Source organism: Aythya ferina (assembly GCF_964211825.1).
Source record: "Aythya ferina genome assembly, contig: HAP1_SCAFFOLD_37, whole genome shotgun sequence".
In the NCBI taxonomy this organism is placed as follows: Eukaryota; Metazoa; Chordata; class Aves; order Anseriformes; family Anatidae; genus Aythya; species Aythya ferina.
Window position 1 is genome coordinate 494,209 of NW_028181461.1, and position 6,000 is coordinate 500,208.

The window sequence follows — 6,000 nt, forward strand, 5'->3', positions numbered from 1 at the left end:
CAGTAGAATAGACACATATGGTCACAATCACATATATGGTTATCACCATACCGTAAGAACCTTGTCTCAGTATCTTAAAATATCAATAATTTAGGCTGAAACAGAATAGGTTGGTATACCTATATACACCTATAGCTGAAGTGTTTGGAAAGTTTCAATGCATCTTTTTACAAGAACGGAGGTAGAAAAAGTGTTCTAAGGTTGGAACTGTTCTCCAACAAAATTAGTGTTTGGATCAAGCGCTTGGAATTCATCAGCAAGTTTATCTAGTGTTAAGGATGGGGCTTTCAACACTTCCATTAGTTAGTTCAAATTTGATCAAATCACAGTTGCTGAAGATATTTCTGGAATGAACTGTTTGGGTCAGTTGACTCAACACTTTATTTTTTTTTTATTTTTTCTCCCCCTCATTGTAAAATTTAATATAGAAATTAAAATTACTGAAAAAAAAATAAAATAAAATGTTTTTAATGCCATGGAATCTTGTGCAATCTTTATGACTTCTCTATGGCTTTCTTCCTGCCTTCTCTGTTTTTATTTTTATAGTTGCCTGAATATTTACCTGGGTGAGTTACGTTGCCACACTAGCATTAGCAAGATTTGATTATGTGCTTAAAAGTTGATTCCGATTTTGTATCTGTCCCATTTTTCAGTGATCAATACCCACTTGTTTTGAAATACTGTTGTTGATGTTTATGAAAAGACTTATTTATTGACAAATGGTACTCCTCTGTGTCTAAGGACTTCCAGAATGCTTCAGCCTATGTGTCTTGAATAATTTTTTTATTTTAGACTATTAGAAAGCTCTATAGCACATTATCATTCATTAATGGAAATAGCATCGAGGTGCATTATATTAAATAAATATTGTGTTTATTGTATTTATTTGAGTCATATATCAAAATTCTGGAACCTATAATGTTACAATGCACACATGCCACTTGATCTCTACCTACTATATTTTACCACCAGCAGTTATTGCCATGAACACTACACCAAAAATACAAAAGAGTTGCATGAACTCTATCATACAGGAAAATTATATATTATGTTTTCTATTTTAGAAGTGTATCTGATTTTAAGTGGCACTTAGGTACTCACTCTAAGAAGTTTTTAGTAGGAAGAGTGCGTGCTGTAAAGCTTTAGTAGGATGTAAAATGCTTCATTAACATTATCTAACATGTCTAAAACAAAATGCAGACTAAAGATGTGGTACTTTGGATGTTATTATAATTTCCCCTAGCATCATATGTAAAATTACAATGCCAAGCGATTAATTTCCACACTTAAATGTCAGCAGAAAATGAAGTTCTAAGTTTGATTTCAGAATATAAATATACTGCGGTAGTGGAGAATAATTAAGGGCTTGATGTTCTCGTGTACTTTCTTGCAGATGGTTGGAGTCCTGTTAACTGAACCATAGGCTCCACATGGGAGAGTAGGTCTGCCCAGGCAGACTGTAGTGCTCATGTCTCAGGCTTTCAAATGCACTGGTGTTCAGACCTTTCGGACTGCCTTTGTCACTAGTTCATAATTCTTTGGGGATAAGGAACAGAGTTTAAAAAAAGACTGGATTTGGAGACATGGCATTTTTCAGGCTCAAGACTGGCAAACCATCCCTGATTAAACTGGTGTTTTTCAGAACTATTTGCCATTTGACTTTCTCATTGTTGGAGAAAAATGTGTGAATGGCAATACTGTCTAATAAGCAATAAAATGAGAAGATAATGTGTTATTCAGACTCTCTAAAAACGAATCTGAAAGTTGTTTTTTTTTTTTTTTTTTTTTTTCCCTTGATGTTTTGTCTCAGTGCTAAGATGCTTGAAACAGGATCTAATCACATTCCCTGCATGGGTATGATCTTCAATGTTTCTGTTCAGGAGGTCCCAATCGACTGGCGGCTAGCAAACGTGACGCCCATCTACAAGAAGGGCCGGAGGGCAGACCCAGGAAACTACAGGCCTGTCAGTTTGACCTCAGTGCCAGGAAAGCTCATGGAGCAGATCCTCCTGAGAGTCATCATGCAGCACTTGAAGGGGAAGCAGGCGATCAGGCCCAGTCAGCATGGCTTTATGAAAGGCAGGTCATGCCTGACGAACCTGATCTCCTTCTATGACAGAGTGACGCGCTGGGTGGATGAGGGAAAGGCTGTGGATGTGGTCTACCTTGACTTCAGCAAGGCTTTTGACACCGTCTCCCACAGCATTCTCCTCAAGAAACTGGCTGCTCTTGGCTTGGACTGGCGCACGCTTCGTTGGGTTAGAAACTGGCTGGATAGCCGGGCCCAAAGAGTCGTGGTGAATGGAGCCAAGTCCAGTTGGAGGCCAGTCACTAGTGGCGTCCCCCAGGGCTCGGTGCTGGGGCCGGTCCTCTTTAATATCTTCATCGATGATCTGGACGAGGGCATCGAGTGCACCCTCAGTAAGTTCGCAGATGACACCAAGTTAGGTGCGTGTGTCGATCTGCTTGAGGGTAGGAAAGCTCTGCAGGAGGATCTGGATAGGCTGGACCGATGGGCTGAGGTCAACTGCATGAAGTTTAACAAGGCCAAGTGCCGGGTCCTGCACCTGGGGCGCAATAACCCCAAGCAGAGCTACAGGCTGGGAGAGGAATGGTTGGAAAGCTGCCAGGCAGAGAAGGACCTGGGAGTGATGGTGGACAGTCGGCTGAATATGAGCCAGCAGTGTGCTCAGGTGGCCAAGAAGGCCAACGGCATCCTGGCTTGTATTAGGAACAGCGTGACCAGCAGGGCTAGGGAGGTGATCGTCCCCCTGTACTCAGCTCTGGTGAGGCCGCACCTCGAGTACTGTGTTCAGTTTTGGGCCCCTCGCTACGAGAAGGACATCGAGGTGCTTGAGCGGGTGCAGAGAAGGGCGACGAAGCTGGTGAGGGGCCTGGAGAACAAGTCCTACGAGGAGCGGCTGAGGGAGCTGGGCTTGTTCAGCCTGGAGAAGAGGAGGCTCAGGGGTGACCTTATTGCTCTTTACAGATACCTTAAAGGAGGCTGTAGAGAGGTGGGGGTTGGCCTGTTCTCCCACGTGCCTGGTGACAGGACGAGGGGGAATGGGCTTAAGTTGAGCCAGGGGAGTTTTAGGTTAGATGTTAGGAAGAACTTCTTTACAGAAAGGGTTGTGAGGCATTGGAACAGGCTGCCCAGGGAAGTGGTGGAGTCACCATCCCTGGAAGTCTTCAAAAGACGCTTAGATGTACAGCTTAGGGATATGGTTTAGTGGAGGGCTGTTAGCGTTAGGTTGGAGGTTGGACTCGATGACCTTGAGGTCTCTTCCAACCTAGAAAATTCTGTGATTCTGTGGTATGATCTTCAATGTTTCTGTTCAGATTTTTTAAAATCATTGCAAACATCTACTGACAGTATCCATTTAGAACGTTTCTCAGATCTTTCCTGTACTGATAATTATTTGGCAGGGACCAGGACTTGCTACTACAAGACTGCTTTATACTAGGGTGAGACTACTATCAACGGAAGGAGAAATTTGTTGGATTATCGGAAATCCAGAGGAAACCAGCTGTGAGGCCTAGCATGGAACACCGCTCTATGAATGCCAAGCAACATATAAAATGTTAAAAATAGGCTTCAATCCTTAGAGCCATAGGCTTTCAAACCTCAACATTTGTTCTAATTGTCTTGGTGTGAGAAAGCTACTGATACTCTAATTTCTTGAGTAGTTCCAGGAAGAGAAAGTCTGAGCCTCTTGCTGTGTCATGGGTTTATGTGGCAAGGTTTTGGTGTTAGGGGGCCACAGGCGTGGCTTCTGTGAGAAGGATCTAGAAGCTGCCCCATGTTTGGCAAGGGCCCCACTGCTGGCCAGAGCTGAGCCAGTAAGTGATGTTGTTTTGCGCCTCTGTGAGAGCAGATTTAAGAAAAAAAAGACACAACAGAGCAGCTGGGAGAGTGAGAGGAGTGAGGAACAGCCTTGCAGGCGCCAAGGTCAGTGAGGAAGGAGGGGGAGAGGTGCTCCAGGCACGGAGCAGAAGTCCCCTGCGGCCTGTGGTGAGGCCCATGGTGAAGCAGGCTGTCCCCCTGCAGCCCATGGAGTACCACGGTGGAGCAGGGTTCCACGCTGCAGCCCGTGGAGGAGCCCACGCAGGAGCAGGTGACCTGGTAGGAGCTGCTGCCCGTGGGGGACCTGTGCTGGAGCAGTGTGCTCCTGAGGGATGGAGCCCATGGTATGAAGCCATGTGGGAGCAGTTCTGGAAGAGCTGCTGCCTGTGGGAAGCCCACGCCAGGTCAGTTCAGCAAGGCCTGCATCCTGTGGGAGGGACCCCACAGCACAGGGGACAAGAGGGATTGAGAAGGAGCGGTGGAGAAGCGCTATAGACTGACCATAACCCCCATTCCCCCACTCCCCTGCGCTACTCGGGGGGAGGAGGTGGAAGAGGGTGGATGGGGGGGATAGGTGCTTTTGGTTTCTTTCCTTTGTTTCTCGCTTTTCTAGCTGCTTAGGAATAGGCAATCAATCTGACTGTCTCCCTGTGCTGAGTCTGTTTTGCCAGTCACAATAATTACTGCACGTTCTCCCTGTCCTTATCTCAACCCTTGAGCCCTTTTGATTGTATTTTCTCTTTATTCCTCTTTGAGGAGGGGAAGTGAGAGAGCGGTTGTGGCGGAGCTCGGCTGCCCACCCGAGTAAAACCACCACAGTGTGTAAGGAGAAAAGCAAGGCAGAGTACACATACCCACACTTCAGGTCACATAGCAATCCAGGTGGCCACACTGTGACCTGTGATGTTTATGCATGTATCTACTCCTTAGTGTTTTTCCCCTAAAATACTGTTCCTTTCAGGGAAAGTATTACATGCTGCTTTTTCTCTTTAATCATCAACTTGGTGATGAGCTTGAGACCTTGAGAAGCTACTTAGAGAACCAAAATTTTATATCAAACTTTGACTTAAAAGTTGGACATGCAAAATCTACAGATCCAAAGGTAGATGCAGGGATAAAACTGTATGGAAACTGACGTTTAGATCAATAAAACTCACACATACTTTGTTGTTGTTATTATTACAAGTCCATGCAATGGCCAGTTGTACAAACAGTCAACTGTCAATTATAGAAAACTGGAGAGCAGCTAAAACTGAGCCATACAAGGAAGTAAACGTCTGAATAGTAAATGCAATTACTTTTTATAAAATGAAGTTTTTTATTTTATTTTATTTATTTATTTATTAAGAAATAGCTTCATGAGTCCAATCTCTGTTAGCCAAAATATGGTCTCGAATCTAGGTTCCTCACATTGGTGTGAGTGTCTGCCTGTAAAGTGCTGTGGAGTTCGGCTATTAGGCTTTGTGCATGGCAGCAAGGTCATTTGTGAACCTCATTCACTGGAAACAGGGAAATGTCAGAGAAACTATTTAAACATGTATCATTTCTCTCTTCACAGCTAGTCTCTACTTTTCATCTGCAGTCCCTTCTCATCTACTCACATTTTTCTTCCAGTACCAGTAGCAAAACAGATGGGCTCACAGGTCATGGGGAATTTATGGGGAATGCTGTTTCAGACGTGTTACTGGCCACAAGATGCTTCTTTTCCTCTTGTTCAGTGAATGGGACTAGATAAAGCACTACACTTCCCTGATAAAATTGCAGTTTTTTTTTTTTTTTCTGGCTTCATCCCTGATGAATTACTTGTATTTTGAAAATATGTTCTTAAATATATCTCAGATTTTTCCCTGCATTCCCTTTGGTGAAGCTTGGTTCTTTTGGGCTACTTTTAATTTATTTAATGTTCAGTGAGGGTCTGATTTTATTTAACAAGCAAGTGCAACTTACCCCCCCAGTCTTAATGGCATTGCAACCACATGCACTGCACTATATATTTATTGTAATACTCCTCCCAGCTTTCATTGTATTCATCGTGTCTAGTTTATTTCTAGTCACTATATCCACATTACCCTTTTCCTGTGGCCTGAGTGGCTTTTGAGCATGTTCTGTAAGGAAGCAATCCTGTATTAGTCTTATAATCATGCTTGCTTGGCAGT

The 6,000-nt window shown here is 43.8% G+C and overlaps 1 long non-coding RNA gene across 1 annotated transcript; it reads left to right on the forward strand.

The window, feature by feature from the left end:
- The first annotated feature begins 3,599 nt into the window (after positions 1-3,599).
- On the forward strand, positions 3,600-4,487 carry LOC311428231. Its single transcript, XR_014687630.1, has 2 exons — positions 3,600-3,949; positions 4,049-4,487. It is a non-coding gene; the product is annotated as an uncharacterized lncRNA (long non-coding RNA).
- Positions 4,488-6,000: the final 1,513 nt, after the last annotated feature.